Source organism: Cebus imitator, unplaced genomic scaffold (assembly GCF_001604975.1).
Source record: "Cebus imitator isolate Cc_AM_T3 unplaced genomic scaffold, Cebus_imitator-1.0 Scaffold54, whole genome shotgun sequence".
Lineage (NCBI taxonomy): Eukaryota > Metazoa > Chordata > Mammalia > Primates > Cebidae > Cebus > Cebus imitator.
In genome coordinates this window covers 7,010,951-7,034,581 of record NW_016107369.1, presented here as the reverse complement: position 1 = coordinate 7,034,581, position 23,631 = coordinate 7,010,951, and the positions used below count along the sequence as shown (strand labels likewise).

General features: G+C 41.9%; 1 protein-coding gene and 1 pseudogene across 10 annotated transcripts in view; both read left to right on the top strand.

Annotated features, from left to right (window-relative positions):
- RGS6 (regulator of G protein signaling 6) overlaps window positions 1-23,631 on the top strand; it is a 640,379-nt gene that overhangs the window by 226,124 nt on the left and 390,624 nt on the right. The gene's annotated exons all lie outside the window — the stretch shown is intronic.
- LOC119471288 lies at window positions 9,008-9,130 on the top strand (annotated as a pseudogene).

Below are 23,631 nucleotides of genomic sequence, written 5' to 3'. Positions count from 1 at the left end.
GTGAGATTGCTCAGGGTGCTATTGCTCCCAGGTGAAAGGTGATAGTAATTCAGGTGGACCTCATGAAGAAGAGATACACAGATGATTTGTAGAGATGTGGAAGAGGCAGAATCAATAGAACTTGGTATTGTTTGAATATGGTGTGGGAGCAGGGTTATTAGCATGGCCCTTAGATTTCTATCTTGCTGAGTAGGATGAATGGTCACACCATTCACTGAGATAGAAGGCTGAGCTAAAAGAAGATTTGGGAGGAAAGTTGACTTTTACTTTGGACAGGTTGAACTCAAAGTGTAGTATGGTGTCATACAGTAGGCTATTGTTACATAGCCTAAAAATGGATGGATTTTTAAAAGGTCAAGATAGGCAGAAGTAGAGCATTCCAGTCCTCTAACATTGTGAAATAAAATCCCAAGTTATGGCTTAAAGCAACATTTAATGTGTTCATTAGTCTGAATTTTGGTAAGGCTTGGTGGATAGCTTATGTCTGCACCACTTGTGTCTGCTGGGGAAACTCAAGGCTGGGGCTGGAAACATAGGACAGCTCGCTCACTCAAATGTGTGGCAGTCGATGCTGGCTGTTGGCCAAACTTGAGCAAGGATGGTGGCTGGAGCACCTACTTGTGTCCTTCCCATGTGGCTTCTTAGCTTCTTCAGAGCTTGGTCTGCTGGGTTTCAAGGTGAGTGTCACAAGAATAAAGTGAGAGCCAGGCAGAGACTATCACCTTTCACGACCTAGCCTCAGAAGTCATCCAGCATCACTTCCATGGCATTATTAGACACGAGTCATTAGGCCCAGCCATATTCAGAGGAAGAGGAATTAGAGCTCACCTTTCAATGGGAGGAGTGTTGAAGAATTTGAGAACATGTTTTTAAATCACCACATGGTGGGTGATTTAAAAAGAAGTCAGTGATCATTCCAGCTAGAAGGAACAGGCTGAAATAGGAAGGTAGAAATTATATGCAATAGAACTGGAGTGGTTGCTGTTGAATGGCCTGGAGGATGTGTGAAGTAATTATGAACAGTAAGAAATAGAGGTTAAAGAATGTTTGGGACCAAATTATAACAGAGCCCAAACTTCCTGAAATCCATTATTTTGAATCTGGAAACAAATTCTCAGGGATGAATACGAGATCAGATTTATTAAATAAAGATAAAAAGTAGAGATAAACACTGACTGGCATGGGTTAGGAATATTTCTTGCTGATGAAATAATTCATGCCAACTTTGTGGGGTCTAGTCTATGGGTTTTGGGTCATATATCTCCAAATTTAAATTGTAGGCATGTTCAAATCTCTTTAGTTGGGCCTTGTACCTTGTGCCAGTCAAAAATATGAGTCAAAAAAATCACGCCTGGGTGGTTCCATTAGGAGGTATCTCTCCTTTATCCTTTATTGGATTAAGATAAGAATCTTGGTCTTTCTGATTCTGCCTGTGGCTTCAGATTTTTCCCACCTTACTACTGCTATCCCAAAAGGACTGCATCAGAGGAGACTGGTGAATCCAATAGCATTCCTCCCAAATTTGTGTCTATCTGGAACCTGAGAATGTTACCGTGTGAGGAAATAGGAACTTTGAAGATGTAATTAGTTAAGGTTCTTGGGATGAAATCATCCCGGATTTAGGGTGGGCCCTGAATCCAACGATTGGTGTTGTTAAGAAAATGAGAAGGCACAGAGACAAAGCGAAGAAGCCCATGGAAACGTGCAGAAGCTGACTTTGGGGTTACGCATCTAAAACCCAGGAATGCCAGGAGCCACCAGAAGCTGGAAGAGGTAAGAAAAGATTCTTCCCTAGGGCCTTCAGAGGGAGCGTGACCCTGTCAACCCTGGATTCCAGACTTCTGGCCTCTAAAACTGTGAGAGAATAATTTTCTATTGCTTTAAGCCACCTAGTTTGTGCCTACTTCTTACGGCAGTCCTAGGAAATTATAGACGAAGTTAGAGCCAGGCATGATGTATTAGTCCGTTCTCACACTGCTCTAAAGAACTACCTGAGACTGGGTAATTTGTAAAGAAAAGATGTTCTCCAGGCTCTACAGAAAGCATGCCTGGGAAGACCTCGGGAAACTTACAGTCATGGCAGAAGGTGAAGGGGAAGCAGGCACAATTTACATGGCCCAAGCGGAAGGAAGAGAAAGAGTAGCGAGGTGCTACACACTCTCAACCAGATTTCGTGAGAACTCACTATCGCAAGAACAGCAAGGGGGAAGTCCACCCCTTCCACCCAGTCACCTCCCACCAGGGCCCTCCTCCACATTGATACAGTCACCTCCTACCGGGCCTCTCTTACAACACTGGGGATTACAATTTGACATGAGATTTGGATAGGGACGCAAATCCAAACCATATCACATGGAAAATATGGGTGTTGGTTTGCCAGATGCCAAACAGAAACAGTGTTTGATCTGTTGATAATTGTGTATCATCTTTATCAGGTCTACCTTCAGGAAATCAGAGTAGAGCATATTTTCTTCATGGAATGGTGAGATACATATTAGCCTGAGACAGTAGCTAAGGAGAGTGAGTGGTGGGCTCCACCAAAGTGCTTTCATATAACCACACTGGTAGGTGATCAGAACAAAGGGACACATAGAACAAAGACCCACATGTGTAACCCAAACACCTAACAAAGTCCATTTGATGCATAAGGTGTTGTTGCTGTGTGCTGAAGGAGGGAACCTGGGTCTTTGTCTCTATTATGGTAAATAGAGAAGAAATCACAAGCTTTCTTATGGCAATAGGGGATTTTTAATGAAGTAAAGGAGACAGAAGAAATGTCCCAAAGGAGAATGAAGTATGTCAAAAACAGATTGCGCATGTAATTACTTTCTCAGACCTTCCTGACATGATCAGCAGGACTTGTGTTTTGATGAAAAAACTTAATTAAAACTTAATTTTTTTAAGTGGCAAATATTCAGCCTGGTTACGGGAGGACTGAAATCAGGGCACTGTGTAATTTTAATTGCCTTCGAGAGATGCGCTTTGCGCGAAGACTAGCATGAGGGAAATAAGCTAGAGGCATGGAGTCTGAGGGGAATGCCCATGCTGAACCCTCGCCGTGTGCTTGGGTGCCATATTCCTCACTCTTACAGTTGACAAGATGGCATCTCAGGTTCCACGTGTAAGGAGGAGAGTGGGTCTGTTCCGGAGTGTGCTGGTCAGGCCACACTTGGCGTACACGTTGTAGGAAGTGTCTTGATTTTTATTTTCCTAAAAAAGAGAAACAGGAGATTGAGGAGGTTACATATCCCATGAGGCAGCAGTTTTTAAGTACCAATCTCTAGATCAGTTCTGTCAGAACCATGTGGTTCTGATTAATCTGTTTTAGGACCTTTGTACAGTATTTCTATTTTAAAAATAAACCTGTCCTGATTCTGGGGGTCAGGTGTGGGAAATACAGGTTTTTAATGGAAGAAGCATGAATTTGAAAATGGGTAAATATGGGCCATGTCTTTTACTTCCTGAGGAGATTTGGGTTGACTACTTAGTTTCTTCTATCAAATGGGGATAATATGCTTATCTGATGGGGTTTTGTGAAAATAAGAGATAACACAGGTAAAGTGACTGACACACAGTTAAGTGGTCTAAAAATGATAAAACTGTAGAAGAAGAGTTGGATCAGGCTGCTTGCTAAAATGGGGTGGGATAAGGTAGTGTTCTTCAAATATTTCAAGGGCAGCTGCATGGAAGAGGTAGCAGACTGATTTTGTGTGTGCGTGCGTGCAGTCTTTAAGGGTCAGACTCAAGCCCAGCAGGTAGAAATTATAGGGAGATAAACTTCAATGCAATAGAAAGTGGAACTGTCTAGTGAATGGTCCAGGGATGTCCTCAGCTGGCTCCAGAGGGTAGTATGTTCCAAATCACTGCAGCAATTAAAGCAGCTGCCAGATTTTGAAGATGTACAGGGCTCTGGGACAGCAACTGAATAAGACCACTTGGTTCAGCTCTTTAATAGGGTTTCTGGCTTCCTGTGGGGGCAGTGGCTAACATACAGTTGTTTTGTAAATGGACAACACTTATTTGAAGAAAGTTTTCATAGAAAGCATTTACAAGTGAGACATGTCAGGTCAGTTATGCTTTTTTAGGTGTTCTTTACCAGGGACATTATTGTAACCTTCATCCCAGGCCTTTCAGAAAAGGGATGGGGCATATTTAGATTTTGTTAATGATGGAGAAGCTCCTCTGGCACTTCGGGGGTGGGGGCTGGAGCTATAAAATGTCCTGTAATTGTTCTAGGACTTTCTCCTTAATTTAGCTAACATCGAGGTCCTTGTCATATGGCCATGGAATCTTGGGCTCACAGACACTTTGAAGAATGAGAAGAATTGAATTTATTGGGTGAAAAGGGAAAAAAGGGGGGAAACAGGGACTCCCCCACAAAGCCAGATTCCTGCTAGTGTGTATTCTGCCTTGCAGATTGAATCCTTGGTAGCACCCAGGAAGAGGAGGGGCCAGGCTCCTCCCCACTGCAAATGGCATGAACTTTCCAAGACCCTGCCCCCAGTGTGCAGGCCACTTGGAGGTTCTCCAGTGACCCCTTTATATTTGGCTGTCTCATTATGAGTGGGACAGGAGTGGGAAATTATCCCACTCCAAATGCCAGTTGCTCTCTGCTGGAAAACGCCATACCTCATTGAAGCCCAGATGGTCTCCCTGAACCAGCCTTTGAGGGTCTTTTTTGGAGCCCTTTGGAAACCTGGTATTTGACAGGCTGGATTACAGGGCTGCTCAGTCTGATAGCCATGCATTATCTGGTGTTTGAAGCAGAACATTGGGAAGAAGGTAGACTGGGCCAGCTGCACAAAGCAGAGTGTGAAGAGTGGTGGGAGATGAAGGCTGTTTGCCTCCTTTTCACTGGGGACCATACTTGGATGCATGCTGGCCCAGTGTGAGTGGCACAGTTAACTTATCAATGAGATCCCTTGTTCTTCTTATCAGTGAGATGGTTGGGGACCGCTTAATCAGGGAAAGGGCAGTAGTTTATGTTGACAATGTGATCTCCCTGCATGGTGCTAACCAGGCTGCAGGGACCTGACATCTAACTTTGGCCACAGCATCAGGCTCCAGTCAACTGACATGAAAGCAAGTTTCCAAATCGTCTCTTTCTAAATAAATGATACTCGGTGTTCCTTTTGCCTTCCTTACTTTTTTTTTTTGCAAATGCCGGTCCCCAACAGTTCAGTTGTTTGCTCTGATTGCTGTTTTCCCCCCAAGTGGGAAAACCCCACATCTTTTCCCCATCAGTATTCCCTAATGAGGCTGGTTCCCTCAAGGGGACCTTGATGAGTTACAACAGCACCACCATTTCCCAAGCAGCATGCTAAGAAAAACAATCCTCGGTGTTGCCCTGCAGGCACCATTTAGCAGTGGGCGGTAATGAATCCCTAAGAGAATTTGGTCCTTTGTATGAAGGTAATCCACAGTGAAGTAAACAATTTCACCATTAGGTGGTTCACCCTGCAGGCATCATCGCTGGCTTTCTGGAAAGTTGCTAAATAAGGCAGAAAAACATATTCCTTCCAGAATGCAGAGGCCCCTGTCTCCCACACAGTCCTTCTGCCTGTCACTTTGAGTCACAGCTGGGCTTTCTGGAGCCAGGATTCTTGTCTCTAGTTGGCTCAGGTCTTGCAGCCATCCCAAATCCAGCCTGTGACATTGGCCGAACAGCAGGGGGATCCTGTTCCCTGGCTTGGCTGAGCTCTGCTGAGCAGATCAGTGGCCCAAACTAACGTTTCCTCCACCATTCCTGAGAACCCTGAGGGCTTGTTACCTGGAATCAAGACGTGCCAGAACTCAAGATGACCTTAGAGGCAAGCTCATTCAACCTCCTTCTGAGGATATATGACTTACAGCGCTAACCACCCACATTGAAATTAGTAATACCATGGTCACTCAATGGAATTGTGTCATTTCAGGAGAAGTGACCTGTTCCCAAGATGTCATGAAACCCACATTAATGATCTGGGCTGCGATGGAGGTTTACTTTTATTTTCCTACCTTAATTATTATAGTGATTTGGATTCCTTATGTTTATGATGGATTTTCTGATTACCAATTATGATTCACTCTAAGCCATTTTAAAAAATATAACATGAAGCTCACACCCACTTTTAACACAGTGGCAAATGCCCAACAGTTGGCAACTTCCCCTTCTGATGTCGGCTGTTTGAATCATCGCATCTCCTGTGGTGGCTGGGGACTGCTTCATCTTCATTCTCCAGCTTCAGTATTCTTTTCTGGTATTGTCATTACCTACTTAGGTGCATACCTGTACTAGGCTGGGACCTCATCTCTGTGCCAGTGAGAAAATGAGGTTCACCTGGGAAAGGGCCTGGCACAGTTGTTCTCAGGCTTGTCTGCACATTAGAGTCACCTGCAGACTTTTAAAAAATACTGCCACTTGGGTTCCACTCTTGGAAATTCTAATTGACCTTGGTTGCAGCCTGGACATCTGGAATGTTAGTCTCCCTGAGTAATTCCAATGTGCAGGTGGATGGGTGTGCTTGCAAACCAGTATCTGAAGGGGCTGGTCAGCAAGGAGGATGGGCAAAATAGTGGTGGCCAAGGGGTGTTTATGAAACAGAGTTGTGATACATGTTCATGTGTTCACCCTTGAGGTCTAATTTGGTGGTAGCAGGTGTTTCGGGGGAATGTTTACTGACCAGGTTGATGAGTGTCCAGTGACAAGATGTGGCTGCTAAGGGTCAGATTGATGGCAGAGATTTGGCAGACTGATAGTTCTCTAGCAAGTAAGATGAGATCTGCTATTTCAGCAGGAAACAGTCAAGTAAGAAATTTGAACAAAAAGCTGGTGGTATCGGCCATGTCCACAAGCTGCAGTTCAAGAGCCTGCCTTCTGGTTGGCTTCTCCCAGCTTAAGTCTGGGCCTGCAGGAAAACTGACTGGAATTTTCATGCTGACCAAGACTGAGACGATCAGAGACTGGCAGGCATGGGACCGGGAAGTCTGGATGGGAAGGCTGGCCCTTAATCTGTTGTCATTTTCAGGTGAGTCATTAGGACCACCTGGAAAGGAGATGTTCTTCGCCTTCTCTTGTGGAAGTGATTCAATCTCCCAAACCCAGGTTGAGAATACCCTTCAGTTCTAATATAGGAAGTGTTGAATAGGTAATATCTGTGAAGAACTCTCTGGGTTCCTTAGAGAAAAATACCATTTGCATTGTGCATCTGCAGGAAATTTAAGTCCTGTACCAAGGCATTCAGGGCTCACCTCGAAGTGGACTCCTAGGAACAAGAAGCAAATGATTCAGTGGAGAGGGTTAGATGTCTGGCCAATGGAAATGGGGATGTAGTTCAGGTTTTCTAGCCCCAGAAGTTCAGAACCTTTGAGTTCCATGTGTACATGTCTGTTACTCACCTGAAACTATGGAAAGTCTCTTGTATAGAAAACCTGTTGCATGTCCCTTGACTACCAATAGCAGCAGGGGTGCTCTGTGTCACCGAAGAATTTTCCTCCTTGTTCTGAGAGGTGATTTCCCAGGTTTCCTTCACCACAATTCTGTGGGTGTGTACTGCTGTGATAAGATGTTTGTTCTCTGGCTTATAAATTATGGGATATTTTTAGGACAACTTGGGTGAAATTTGAATGTTCTCCTGGAGGCAGTAGGGCAGCTGCTGGAGGTTTTTGGACAGGGTAGCCACATGCCGAAAGAGGTATTTTGGGAAAATGCACTAGGTGATCATGTGTGGGTGAGGATGATATTAATATTTAACCACTGGCTTGTTAGGAAGAGTCAGGGGAACGATGTGAGTGAATGTAAAGATGCGTAGCCGCCATTCCTTTGTCCATTCTTTTGGTTTCTCTGAGACGGGGTGCCTCAAGGATACCATCTTCTCCTGACCAGTGTATCAGTTTGCTAGAGTTGCCATAAAAAAATAGCACAGACTGGGCAGCTTTAACAGCGGAAATATATCTTCTCATAGTTTTGTAGGCTGGAAATCTGAGATGGAAAGGCATTGGTAGGGCTGGTTCCTCCTCAGAGCTTTGAGGGCAGGGTCTGTTCCAGGTTTTCCTTCTTGGCTTGTAGATGGTTGCCTTCTTCCCCATCTCTTCCCCTCTCTCTGTTTTTGGGTTTTTTTTTTGTCTAAATATCCTCTTCTTGTGAGGACATCGGTCATATTGGATTAGGGCCCACCCTAATGACAACATTTTAACTTAATTAGCTCTGAAAAGATCCTGTCTCCAAAGATGGTCATATATGAGACACTGGGGTTAGGACTTCCACATATAATTTTTGAGGGGATACAGTTCAGTCCATCACAGCCAGTGTTTTTGAAGACTTTCTCTTTTGGGGGGTTTACACTTAGGTAATTATAGGCTATTTCAAGACCCAGCAACCCCCTCCTCCACCATCTGCCCAAAATTATGTTCGTCATCTCGTGGTACCTGTTATACCATCACTAGAATTACTTGGTTGAATCAAGTAATGTTTTAAGATAATTTCCATAAACATGCACTCCTTTTATGTAAGAGGGTACTAATAGAGCCAGTGAACTACTGGATGAAGTCGTTTACCAGACTACATAAAAGTATGAATGTATGACAACTAGTAAGGGAACCTAAGATTTGGGACACAGAGCAGCCTATTTAGAATATCCAGTATAACACTGCAGGGAATAGCAAGGGCTCTAGAGCCAGTTGGCCTGCATTCAAATGTCGGCTTCACCCCTTTCTCTCTGTGTGGCCTTAGGTGAGTTATTTAACTTACCTGTGATTCTTCCTTCATCTGAACAAGCAGTATTACAATGGCACTTACTTCATGGTTCTTCAGAAGATGTATGAGCTAATACCTAATATAGTGCTTAGAATAGTGCCTTGTCTATGATTGGCTTTCAATAAATGTTAGCTGTTATTGTTGTTGTTAAACTATTGGACAAACCGCAAAGCACATTCCTATCTGCTTTCTTCTTTGCCCTTATAGCAGCTCTGTGGAGTAGAAGGAGTTATATTTTGCATATGAAGAGACTGAGGCTCTAAGACATTATGCAAGACTGTACTTTCAGGGATCATTTCTATAGTTTGTTACTAGAGAAGTTTCTCTCAACCTGTCCAAATCCAGTAGCACATCAAAAAGCTTATCCATCATGATCAAGTCGGCTTTATCCCTGGGATGCAAGACTATTTCAACATATGCAAATCAATAAATGTAATCCATCACATAAACAGAACCAATGACAAAAACCACATGATTATCTAAATAGATGCAGAAAAGGCCTTCGATAAAATTCAACACCCCTTTATGCTGAGTACTCTCAATAAACTAAGTATTGATGGAACGTATCGCAAAATAATAAGAGCTATTTATAACACACCCACCACCAGTATCACACTGAATGAGCAAAAACTGGAAGCATTCTCTTTGAAAATTGGCACAAGACAAAGATGCCCTCTCTCACCACTCCTTTTCAACATAGTATTGGAAGTTCTGCCCAGGGCAGTCAGACAAGAGAAAGTAGTAAAGTGTATTCAAATAGGAAGAGGGGAAGTCAAATTGTCTGTTTGCAGCTGACATGATTATATATTTAGAAAACCTCCCCATCTCAGCCCAAAATCTCCTTAAGCTCATAAGCAACTTGAACAAAATCTCAGGATACAAAATCAATGTGCAAAAATCATAAGCATTCCTATACACCAATAATAGACAAACAGAGAGCCAAACCATCAGTGAGCTCCTGTTCACAAATGCTGCAAGGAGAATCAAATACCTAGGAATACAACTTACAAGAGTTGTGAAGGACCTCTTCAAGGAAAACCACAAACCACTGCTCAAGGAAATAAGAGGGGACATAAACAAACGGAAAAGCATTCCATGCTCATGGTTAGGAAGAATCAGTATGGTGAAAATGGCCATACTGCCCAAAGTAATTTATAGATTCAATGCTGTCCCCATCAAGCTACCATTGACTTTCTTCACAGAATTAGAAAAAACTACTTTAAATTTCATATGGAACCAAAAAAGAGTCCGTATAGCCAAGACAATCTTAAGCAAAAAGAACCAAGCTGGAGGCATCATGCTACCTGACTTCAAACTATGCTACAAGGCTACAGCAACCAAAACAACATGGCACTGGTACCAAAACAGATATATAGACCATCAAAACAGAACAGAGTCCTAAGAAATAACACCACATGTCTACAACCATGTGATCTTTGACAAACCTGACAAAAGCAATGGGGAAAGGATTCCCTATTTAGTAAATGGTGTTGGGAAAACTGGCTAGCTATATGCAGAAAACTGAAACTGGACCCCTTCCTTACTCCTTATACAAAAATTAACTCAAGATGGATTAAAGACTTATATGTAACACCTAAAACCATAAAAATCCTAGAAAAAAAACCTAGACAATACCATTCAAGACATAGGCATGGGCAAAGACTTTATGACTAAAACACCAATGTTGGCAACAAAAGCCAACATTGACAAATGGGATTTAATTAAAGAGCTTCTGAACAGCAAAAGAAACTATCATCAGAGTGAAAAGGCAACCCACTGAATGGGAGAAAATTTTTGCAATCTGTCCATCTGACAAAGGGCTAATATCCAGAATCTACAAAGAACTTAAAAAAATTTGCAAGAAAAAACAACCCCATCAGAAAGTGGGCAAAGGCTATGAACAGACACTTCTCAAAAGAAGACATTTATGTGGCCAAAAAATATATGAAAAAAAGCTCATCATCATTGGCCATTAGAGAAATGCAAATCAAAACTGTAATGAGATACCATCTTGCACTAGTTAGTGGCGATCATTAAAAAGTCAGGAAACAACAGATGCTGGAGAGCATGTGGAGAAATAGGAATGCTTTTACACTGTTGATGGGAGTGTAAATTAGTTCAACCATTGTGGAAGACAGTGTGGCAATTCCTCAAGGATCTAGAACCAGCAATCCCATTATTGGGTATATACCCAAAGGATTATAAATCATTCTACTATAAAGACACATGCACATGTATGTATACTGCAGCACTGTTCACAGTAGGAAAGACTTGGAACCAACCCAAATGCCCATCAGTGATAGACTGGATAAAGAAAATGTCACACATAAACACCATGGAATACTATGCAGCCATAAAAAAGGATGCGTTGATATCCTTTGCAGGTACATTGACAAAGCTGGAAACCATCATCTCCAGCAAACTAACACAGGAACAGAAAACCAAACACCGCATATTCTCAGTCATTAGTGGGAGTTGAACAGTGAGAACACATGGACACAGGGAGGGGAACATCACACACTAGAGGCTGTTGCGGGGTGGGGGTGGTTAGGGTAGGATAGCATTAGGAGAAATACCTAATGCAGATGATGGGTAGATGGGTGCAGCAAACCACCATGGCATGTTACTTATGTAACTTGCAAATTCTGCACATATATCCCAGAAATGAGAGAGAGGGAGAGAGAGAGAGAGAGAGAGAGAGAGAGAGAGTGTGTGTGTGTGTGTGTGTGTGTGTGTGTGTGTGTGTGTATGTATGCCCTGAGATGGTTCACAGAATATATAAAGACATTATGTGAACCATCTCAGGGCATATGGGCAGTGTTATTCAGAACATCTATCAGTAAAGAACAAGAATTCCAAAAATATAGGATTTTCCTCAGGAAGGAGGGCCAGACTGTGGGCTATTGTGAGATGGCCTTGGGGCAGAGTGATGGTAGGAGCTCCAAAGAGTAAGGCATCCGGAAAAGAGAAACAATGAAAGAGGCAAACGCTGGATGAGAGGGACCTCAAAGTTGGTCAGTGCATCCCAGTTGTGATCCTGTCCAGGTGGTTGGACTTTGAACCCTCCTCGGCTATTTGATGCTAAAGGCAATCTTTGAATGTGATTGCTTCCTAGATTGGACTCATGGAATTTAGTTGCCTCAGATTTCCCAGTCATGTACCAACTCTGCCATGTGATCTCCATGTGTGGGTTTTATACTGGTTTTCCAGTGCTCTACAGATGGTCTATAATTTTTTTCTAGGGCTCCTAATGAAACACTCAGAACACTGCACCAAATACAAGTTTCTCCATATTCTCCAAAGTGGTGGGGATCCTTATTGCATCCTCAAGCATGGACACCAAAAACAAATGGGGGGAAATCTCTATTCTCTTAGTGATGAGGCACACTTGGAGGAAGATGTTATTAACATGACTACGTCTTGACATCTTGGAACTTTGCAAATTCCTGTAATGTTGGCCAATCTTGGTAATTTCAAGATGTTAAGTTCAACTTAAGATACCTTACAACATTATTTTTATCATATTGAATTACAGTTCTTTTTGCATGTATCTTTTACCAATTAGATATGAGCCACTTTATGGGTAAGCACTAATATCTACTTAACTTTGTACTAAAGGGCTCAGTAATGCCTGGAAAATAGTGGGTGCCCAATAAATAGTCAATGTTGTTCAATCAAATAATAAATGTAGATGTAGTCTAAACCTCTTCCCTGGGCAACTGGAAATACTGATGTTATGTCTTAAAATGCATTGAATTCAGGTGGGAGAATAAAAATGATTTGAACAAATCCAGTATGTCTTTTGAAGGCAGAACTATAGCTGCTACTTTTTCCCCTCATGATCAAATCAACCTATGAAACCAGAAGCCAGTAAATATGTGAAAGAATCATCAGATGCCATGGGAGAGGGCTACTCTGATTCACACGGGATCCTTGTTTAATTGCACGTGGCAGGAATGAATGGAAGTGGTAATAGGTGGAGAAGCACTCGGTTCCATTGCTGAGTTATTTACCTTGACCACTGTGATGGCCTGTATTATGTTCCCCTAAAATTCCAGTGTTGAAGTCCTAACTCCCAGTATCTCAAAATGTGACTGTATTTAGAGATAAGTCTTTTTAAAAAGGTGATTAAGTTAACGTGAAAATGAGGCCTTTGGGTGGGCCCTAATTCAATATGGCTGTTGTCCTTAAAAGAAGAAGAAACTTGGCTACATGGAGAGACACCAGGGATGCACACCCACAGAAGAAAGAGCACGTGAGGACATTTACAAGCCGTAAAGAGAGCCCTTGCAGAGACCTACGGTGCTGACACCTTGACTTTGAACTTCCAGCCTCCAGAACTGTGAGAAAATAAATTTCTGTTGCTTAAGCCACACAGTTTGTTGTATTTCATTATGATAGCCCTACCAAACTAATACAACCACCTACTTTTTAGAATTGGTAGAATCCAAGGATTTCATACTATCACCAATTAAAGGGGAGGTGTGGTAGGTACAGAGTTTTGCTTGCATTGTGGACGTATTCTAACTTTCACGGTGGGCTGTGGAAGAATCTGTGCGAATCTCCTTCCGATCTCTCATGGTACCAGTTCCTCATTCCTCAGTAATGACCCCAGAGCCAGTCTTGGATGAGGCAGAGTGGAATTTTCCACACAGGTGCCAGGAGCTAGGGGGCTCAAAACAGACACTGTGGCTAGGTTATTACGTATTGGAACATTCTGTTTCTATGTAGTTTCTGCACGTTATTCTGGGCCTTTTCTACAACCTTAGCAAGTTGCTGACATACAGGAGTGCTGAGTAACAATGCCTTTCAGGTAGAATTTTGTTTACAGCCAGGCTTGAACACATCTCTCAGCTAGAGTGCTGAATAACAGATGAAGAAAAACTAAGTTTGAGTTCTTTTTCATGCTGTATAATGATGCTTCTATTTTCTTTGTTTTCTTCTTGTTCTTAAGTTCTGTGGGAAACCCACGGGAAGAGGGAGTCTATGCAGGGTATTTGACTTCAAATTAGTGCTCCTCTTCTCTTCTTCCTCTCATCTAGTCCTCTGTGTTTTTGTATACTCAAGGGCAAGATTGATAGCAGAGAAGAATTCTGCTAGGAAATTTGAATGATGTGAATTCTTTCTTAAAATTTCAAGAATGAAATCTTGGACTATGACATAGCTAATTATTTGGACTTGTATGCATTTGACACTGTTCATTTACATTAACTAGCATAAAATTCCTAATTAGTGCCGCAGAAACAAAAGCCATATGAGGAAAAAAAGAAATGGCTGCTCTTTTACTCACTGGAGGGAAAGGTTGGATTTATTTCCACTCTGTATTTAGAAAAATGCCTTTGCTGGGTTTCCTGGGTTGTGAAAAGAATGAACCCTGACTCACCTCTAGTCCCTGATGGGCCGTCTGGAAGGGTGCTTCACAGCAAAGATGATGCTGAACCACTCTGCAAAATGAAACCCGAGGAATTTCATGAGTTCTGGGGAGTAGAAAGAAGTAGGGTGAGCTCTGACAAGGATGATGGGCTTGGGCAATGTGGCATCTGGAGGGGCGCTGAGGAGGACAGCCCAGGAGATGGTCCCTGAGGTAGGGCGGGCATGGGGACAGGCACTTATAAGACAGTCATGATCTCTCGTTACTGAGCTTTGCTATTTCATAACCTCTGTCTGCCACACTTTCTAAACCTTCACATAACTACTGGGTATCGATTCAATCTACCCAGAGAAAGAGAAGTCATTACACAAAAAATATACTTGCACATGCACGTTAATGGCAGCACAATTCGCAGTTGCAAAAATGTGGAACCAGTTCAAATGCCCATCAGTCAATGAGTGGATAAAGACACTGTGGTATATCTATATGTGATGGAACGCTACACCGCCACAAAAAGAAATGAGTAATGGCATTTGCGCAACCTGGTTGGGACTGGAGACCATTATTCTAAGTGAAATAACTCAGGAATGGAAAGCCAAATATCGTATGTTCTCATTCATAAGTGGGAGCTAAGCTGTGAGGATGCAAAGGCTTAAGAATAATGCAGTGGACTTCGGGGACTTGTGAGAAAGAATGGGAGGGGGTGAGGAATAAAAGACTACAAATCGGGTTCAGTGTGTACTGTTCGGGTGATCGGTGTACCAGGATCTCACATATCACCCCCAAAATACGTACTCATGTAACCAAATACCACCTGGTCCCCAAAAACCTATGGAAATATAAAATTTTTAGAAATAAAATCTTTATATAAGACTACTGCACCTATTAGCACCTTCTTTCTGGGAAATTAAAACCCTAAGGGTTTCCACATTAGTGTATGAGGTGGCTGGTGAAAGAGAATGACCACAGGAGATGAAATGCCAGTGAGGTTGATAATTCAGTGGGACCAACAAGTCACAGGTGACCAGTGATGGAGAATGTAAACCCACCAGGAATCCACAGAAATTTCGAGGCAGGTACTGGACTTTCAAGAGTGTATGAGATTGATAAGGCTTTGGCTGGAGCCATTGAAAATAAATGCGTTCATAGCAACACTCCGCAGGCTGGAAAACGTGGGGGAAAACACAGACAAGAGACACTTGGGATTTGTCAGTAAAAAATGCAGTTGTGGAAGCTTTGAAATCCCTACTGTGTGGTTATGGAAAGAGAATGTTTTTGTTCAAGTATGAATCTTTTTTGGGAGGGGCAGCAAGAGGAAGGCTTGCAAAGGAAATGTAAGTAAGATGAAAAGGTTCCACTTTTTGGTTGCTCGCCACCGAAGAAGGTTTTGTGGGAAATGACGTGTGGTAACCAGCAGGGGGGTTGTTTAACCTGCCCTCTACCCGTCTGCAGTGCCTCACTCGGCTAGTCTACAGATGTCCTGTTGTAGCATTTTGTTTTCTTAAATGCAAGGAGATTTTCTTATGAGAGTAAAGGAGAGCCCAGGAGGGGGAAGGCATCTCTGCCTTCCTGGCGCAAAGTTTCAGAACTGTACTGCTCTACGGCGGTGAAAAGACAGCAGAGTCTTTGATTTGCAGGTTGGTTGTTTTCCTCGCCCTATCAAGTAGAGCTCAGATGGAATATTTCATCTGGCCACTCTTTAGGTGTTCGTGGCAGCCCTGCCTGACCAACCGTGGGGTCGGGCCGAGACAAGGAAGCAGGATGAGTGAGGAGGGAGAGAAAGGGACCTGGAGTTTATTGCTGGTGGTCTTTCTCTGTGTCAGACATCTTCAGGGAGTCACCTCATGGAATCTTTGGCACAACCCACTGATATGGGGATTATTTTCCATTTTTATAATGAGGAAGTGAAACCTCAGAATAGCAGAGCAAGAAGCTCAGTTAGACAACTATGAATTGGCAGCATGCAGTTTGTGGCTCAAAACCAGTGTTGTTTCTCAGAAGTGGGAAATGTCATGACTTAATCCATCCTCCCTCCCTCCCTCCCTTCCTTCCTTCCTCCCTCCCTTCCTTCCTTCCTGTTGGCTACCTTGAAGTGAATGGTGATAACGCTTAACTAGTGGAGGTACATTTTGAATAAATGGCGACTGACTTAAATTTATAATCATAAGTTTATTCTAGCTTTTTAACAAATGGTAAAACACTTGGAGTTAGTTTTTTCAGCAGGCTTGACAGAGGTGATGCATGACTGTGCTTGCTATCATTCTTTTTTCTATTTGTAAAATCAGGGTAAATATGCAAACCTCTAAAGCAGACATAGCATCAGCAACCAGTCAGGGTAGAGGTGAGAAGACCAGCAAGGTTGGAGCTCATGATAGGTCCTCCTCTTCTACCTAAGAGGCACTTACTTCAGTGGCAGCTCAGCTAATACGTGGGGAATTCCAGCAAGGAGCCAGACACCCTGCTAGGAATGGAGAAGCAAAGAATCCAGGGCTCTCACTTTGAATTGCTCACCACGTCTAGAACATGAGTCAGGCACAGACACAGGAAAGTCAGCATAATGTGTATGTGCAGTGATTATGGGATGCCCAAGCCGCGTCTTTATGCCAGCCAGAGACGCAAGGAAGAATCCCTGGAGAATGTCTACCCACCAGGTGGATTTGCTTGTGGGGAACAGACTGTAAAGGGGAAACACAGCAGTCCAGCAGTTGTGTCATCATGAGGAAGGATGATGTGCAGCGCTGGTGTCCTAAGTGGCGTGGCCCATAACGAGCAGTGTGTTCTCTTACCGCCTTTGCTGCAAGTAGTTAATGTATCATTTAGCTCACGATTCACAAGAGCATTCCTGGGACTCCTTGGGGGCTTGCTTTTATTCATTATGGTCTAGTGGTTTATTCTGGCAAAATATACTGCATGGATTTTTACAGTTTGCTTTGTGCTTGGACATCTTTCCACCCAGGCAACATGTTTACAAATGCCAGCACGTCGTTTTCTGAAAATATTGCTGAAAAGAACAAATGTGTTGTGATGTGCCATGTGTTTGAAGAGACCAGGCAACTGAACACTACGATTGCCTCTTGCTGTCAGTGTTGTTGCTCAGAGTCATTCTTTAGTGTGCCTGTTTCTCCAGAACTCTATCATCCAAATGATCCTGTTCTCTGTTTACTTGTGTTTATTTTGCAAGTTAAAACCCTTTTGGGCAATTGCTGCTATGTTGAATGTAATAATGCACTGATAAAATTTTGTCCCACATTCTAGAAAATACCTTTTTATAAAGTACCCATGTTACTGAATTTACCAAAACAGCATAGGTAACAGATTCTAGGATATCTTAGAGTTAATTGATAATATCTGTCTTAATGTTCTGAAATATATTTTTCCAGTGCAAATCCATTCAAACCGTTCCCTCTAGTCCCATTTTTGAGAAAGAGAGAGAGAGAGAGAGAGAGAGAGAGAGAGACAGAGACAGGCAGGCAGACCGACCAGCAGACTGACTGACTTTGTTACACCTTACTGGTTTTTACTGATGGCCATAGAAGTCCTTCTTTTCTGCTACTTCCATATCTTCCTGCCTTCAAAATCTCCACTTTAGTTGCAGTTTTGCTTTACTCTATTTCTTATTTTTAAAAATATATAGTTAATAGACATTGAAGAGCTCTTATTTCCATTATATTTGTGAATTCCTTTATATAATTATTTTTGCAAAATTAATTCTGAATACAGACTGGTAAATTTATATGACAAAGAAAACTTATATGACAAAGCAAAATGAATCCTGCATACAGACCAGTAATTTTATATAACAAAAAAATATGGAATTATGTTGTTCCATGTACTCAGGATCTTCCGAATTCAGGAATTTTCTAGATGGGGGAGATCTCATTATATGGTGACACTAGCTAGCCAAGTGTACTACTGAAGTCTGTTTGTGTTAGACTTTAGAAATAGACCATGGATGGAGGTAGGTTTAAGAAATCTAAGTAAGGAAGCATAGGAGACATTCTTGTTTGAGGTCAAAAAATAATTGGAAGGAGTGGTTCCATCTCACAATTTGAAGATGCTCTAAGGAACAAAATGTACTTTTTTATAGACCTATTGATCGCAGAAGATATAACACAGCTGGTAGAGGGTAATGATCAATCTCCAGACTAACACCATTCTGTTTTCTTCCTTGTCAGATGTACTCACTGTATTGTGAATGTTTTCACTAGCTAATTTTTCATGGCAATTTTGGAGGACTGGTAGCTGAACTAATTTAATTCTCATTCTCTCACTTGTTCACCTAATCATTTCATGTGTGGTTTTGCCAGGTACTGTTTTAAATGTTAGGCACTATTTTAGGCTCAATAATTCAACCAATTTCAATCTCTTATTAGCCCACTTGTAAATTTCAAATAAATAAGTCATTTTTTAATACCAGGTATTTTTTCTTTAAGGGAGAGTGCTTGTTTACTTATTGGGTCTAGTGGTCTAAAGGGAAAGATAGTAATGACCCTGACTGCTCCTCTTTCTGAGTTCCCAGTGCTGGCATTCTGCTTTGAGCTGGGGTGGGGGGGCAGTGGGAGGGGGGCAGGTGATAGACCTTGAGTTGGTGTCCCTTCCTTGTCTAAGACTTGGCTCTGTAGATCTTTCATTTCTGATGCCTGTCCTTAAATGGGAATTCAGGGGTCAAGTGGGGATTAAAAGCATCATCTGAAAATAAAAATACAATACGATAGCACTTCCTCCCTTACTCAGTTTTGGTCCTTAAATAAGGCATACCCCTACCCATGTTCACCTGAGATCCCACCTGTGAAATCAGCAAGGCTAGCCTCTTGAGGATCCCTTCCTTTCAAAAGTGGTGCATCAGAGCTAGTGAATTCATGTTGTATTGGCTTTACAATCCTATCCTAGTTAGAAAGACAAGATTGCAGTTCTAAAGATTTAAGTATTTTCCTGGACAGATTATGTCATTTGGAACAAAAGCATCTCAAATCTTTGTCTATCTAAGCTAGATTTTTAAAATTTTATTAAAAATAAGACTTGAACTACCAAACCAAAATTGTACAAAAGGCTATTCAAAAAAAGAGAATTTCTTCTCTCGCCTGAGTATGAGTCTCTTTTTGAGTTAAGAAAGTTAACCTGTTAAAATTTTCTTTTTAGTCTAGAACACATACACAAATTTATGTGTGTGCATAACTGTACATTTATCTATACATGCTCATATATTTTAAATGAAAACATGTTCTGTGTTACTAGTTATTACTGTATAGCAAATTATGCAAGTGCTCATTATTCTATCACCCCTAGCCTTTTAACATTAGCTATTAAGTTTGATATAATCTGACTCACTTCTCCTGGTGATCATTTTTTTTATCTTACACTTAAAACAACACACATTTGTTATCTCACAGTGTCTGTGGGCAGACCTCTGGGCATGGCTTAACTTGAGTTCCCTGCTTTGGAGTCTCTGATGAAGCTACACTCAAACTATTACCCAGGATTAGGTCCAATCTGAAAGCTCAACTGGGGAAGGACCCACATTTGAGGTTATTTATGCAGTTTTTGGTGGGATTCAGTTCCCTTTGGACTGTTGGACTAGGGGCCTCAGCTCCTAGCTGTGGGCCAGAGAATAGCCTTGGTTCCTTGCCTGTTGGGCCTGCCCATTAGGACAATTTACAGCCTCAAACTCAGTAAGTGAGAGGTTGTGCTGGCAAGACAGAAGTCACAATTATATATAATGCAATCACTGAAGTGCTATCTCATTATCTTTGTCATATTCCATTGGTTAGAATCAAGTTACAGCATCCACCCACATACATTCAGGGGGGTGTGTATTACACATAACACCAAGAGATGAGGATCTTTGGAGACCATCATGGACTGTGTCCTCATTCCATCTGAACATTGAATACTAATGTAGTCTATTTCTATGTAACAGTTTTCTGAATGGAAACTTTGCTGTGTGCCAGATAATACTTTTTGATCTTCTTGCTTTCCCTTTAGTTACCCCACGCATGATTTATTACTATCAAAGCTTTAGGGCATAAAATAGTGCTAAAATAGAATACTTACTCCAAACATTTAATTAACAACCAACATGAAATAAAAGGCCATTTGCATATTGTAGGCAAATAAAACTATTATCACCAGGAGAAGTGGGTCAGAATATATCAAACATAATAGCTAATATTAACTAGCTAGGGATGAGAGCTAGAATAATGAGCAGGCTCTGTGCAGAGGAAATGCTGATCAATGACTCTGGCCCTATTGGAGCACCTGCCTAGAAAACCTTGCTGTGCCTGGTTAGCCCATCAGTTGCTGAGCAGTGGGGAGGTCTCTGGTGGGGCTTCTGGGAAGAGGGGCTTAGCAGTAATTGTGGAGAAACCCTAGGGGATCTCAGGCAGTCACTATTTACTAAGACACTTTTATTACTTAGTCATCAGTATGAGTATAGCAGTACAAACTACTTAAGTATGAATTCTTAGGAATAGCTAATAGTAATAGCTAACCCTTATTGTGCTCTTCTCAATGTGTAATATTGCTGTATACAGAAAGGGAATGCAGTATTTCCTATGCCAGAGTCTGAGCTTTATTAGAGGGCCTGGTGGTCTCTGGGATTTATAGCTTTTTATATAAAGTACCAAAAGTGTTTAGGACAATTTATGCAAAAATATTTATTGAATACCTCTTATGTACAGGCACTGTTCTAGTTGCTAGGAATACAGGCGTGAACAGAACCAGAAACAATGCATAACTGCAATGCTTAATTTCTACAGTATATAAACATATCTGGCCATATCTTTAACCCAAAGCTGTTGAGGACATTGACTCACCTGAAACCTCATGTCCTCCACCTTTTGGGACCTATAGAAAACAATCAAGTGCAAAGGCACAGTTCTGACCACGGGAATACAAGAGCAGGTCATTCGGAAGTTGTCCATCATCATACAGAGGTCTCCCTGGGCTTTACAAAGTGTTTCATATTATCCCCTCACTTATTTTGGAATTAAAGAGTGAGATTCTCTCCTCTCCTCTAATGACTGCAGATTTTGTTACTAGTTGCTGTTACTGTTTTTATCAGATTTTTAAAGCAGCTCTCCTGCCTTAATACTTATGGGGCTGCATCAAGGTATAAACAGAAGATCAAATACTCTATGACTAAACAGTTAAAAGAATTAAAAATTCTCGAATGCTTTCAAAGTTGGAGCCAGTGCACGGAGTGGGGAGAGATATCTCCAGGCCTGCCTCCCGCTCCCCTTCTTTTTCCATCCCTGCCCCCTCCCTTTCATGAAGCACCTGGTGCACACTCAGGTGACCCAGCCTACATGTCAAGGTTCCACATAAACACCCCTCAAACAGATGCCCTTTGGTCCCCCAAGGGCCTCAGAATGTGACAAGGTCTACCATCAGGAATGTAGGCTCAGGAAAGGCTCCTTCAGGCCCTGCGAGTGGACACAGAATCCTGATGACAGGGAATCCCAGGGTCCTGTGACCCAGAGCATAGTCTAGAACTGTGCTGGGCAGCACAGCAGCCACATGTTGGCTCCAGAGCACTGGTTGAGATGTTCCATAAATGTAAAGTACACACCCAACTTTGAAGACTTAATACAAAAAACAAAAAGCATAAGATAACAGTAATTTTTATATTGATTATGTACTGACATGATAATGTTTTGGATATAGCATTGGGTTAAATGAAATCTATTATTAAATTAGTTTTATCTATTTCTTTCTAATATAGCTACTGACAACTTTAAAGTTCTATGTGTAGCTTGCATTTGTGGCTCTGTAACATTTCTATGGGACAGTGCTGCCCTAGAAGTGGGGGACATATCTCCTGCTACCTTGGACCCCTTGCCTTGTGAGGAGGAGCAGCTAGAGCAGAGAGCCCTCTAAAGCATTGGGTCCCAGGCAGGAGCCTTTCTTGGCCTAGGGTGGTTTTGCTTTCAGCTGATGTTTATGAGCTATTTGGTGTCGCTCTCTCATGGCTAAATGACTCCAAATCTCTCTCCTTTGCCTACGTGTGATTTTACCCAAGGCAAGAAGATAGCCTTCTTCACCTTCTACCAGCCCACTCCCACTACCACAACCACTTTTGAATCAATATAACCATCACAGAAAGTAAAATTGTTCTGTATTGACATTATCTTTTGAGAAGCTATTATTCTTTGGGTGAGACAATCTAATCAATAAGCAATTTTTCTACACGGAGAAGGAGTCTTTTCACTCCCCCTCCCTTTGGTCTGTAGGGTACATTCATCTTTCATTATTAATTTTTCAGATGGAGTAATGATGTAGGATCAGGAATACATTTTTGGACTCAAAGGGTATAAAATGTGCTATATGTGTTAGGGGTTAATGTAAGATTTGTGGAATTATGATACAGATGTCTTCTAAGAATAAAACTTACTAATCTCTAGCAAAGGAAACTTTTAGAGAGTCCCTTATGACTTGCTTACTAAATTCTTGTGGATAGTATGTTGCTGTATGATAGCTTTAAGAATTTATGGTGAATGCTTTAGACCATGGCTCTAGAGTTTCAACAGAAACAGTGGCTTACTTGGGGAAGTGGTGCCTGTTGCTCTTGAATAAATCTGATCTGAGCTTACAAGTAGGAAGGAGTAATGATTTAGATGTCTGAAATCTCTTTAGTTTATTGTTTGTTTTCTTGTTGTGGCAGAGAGTAGCTGTTAATAAAACTTTTCTCCTGGGCACATAACTGGACTACATTTCCCAGCATCCCTTACAGATGGGTGTTGCCATGTGACTGAGGCTGGCCAATGGGATGCTAGTGGAAGTGATATATTCTTGTCCAATCTTCTACTGTTTCTCCTTTTTTTCTGCCTTTGAGAGGCAGAGAATAGGAGCACCTGGGTATCACCTGGGAGCTCATTAAGAATGCAAAATCTTTAACCCTCTCCTATGTATAGGAAATTAGAATCTGCATTTTACCAAGATCTCCAGGTGATACGTATGCTCATTAACATTTGAGAAACATTGCCCTTAGAGATCACAGAGCCACAAGATGGAAGGATCTTGGGTCCCTGCCTTGTGGCTTAGAGGAGAGCCATCCAGGAGGGTTGCTTCTTGGAGCAGCCTGTTTAGATTGGCACATAACAGGAAGTCAATTTTTATCATGATGAAGTCACTGAAATTTAGGAGTTGTTTGTTATAGCAATTAGTCATCCCTGGATAGTATACTTAAAAAGTATTTAAACAGTGCTATATACCTATAATGTATTTCCTTCTTACCAATAACTTCTGCAACAAAAATGATCACATTGTACCCCCAATGTCCAAAATGTGTAATAAAGTCTTTTACATGGCATTAGTGAATCCTCATGGACAATTTTAAGAAATCACCAACATTAGAAAAGTTTACCTGAGGCCGGGCGCGGTGGCTCACGCCTGTAATCCCAGCACTTTGGGAGGCCGAGGCGGGTGGATCACGAGGTCAAGAGATCGAGACCATCCTGGTCAACATGGTGAAACCCCGTCTCTACTAAGAATACAAAAAATTAGCTGGGCATGGTGGCGCGTGCCTGTA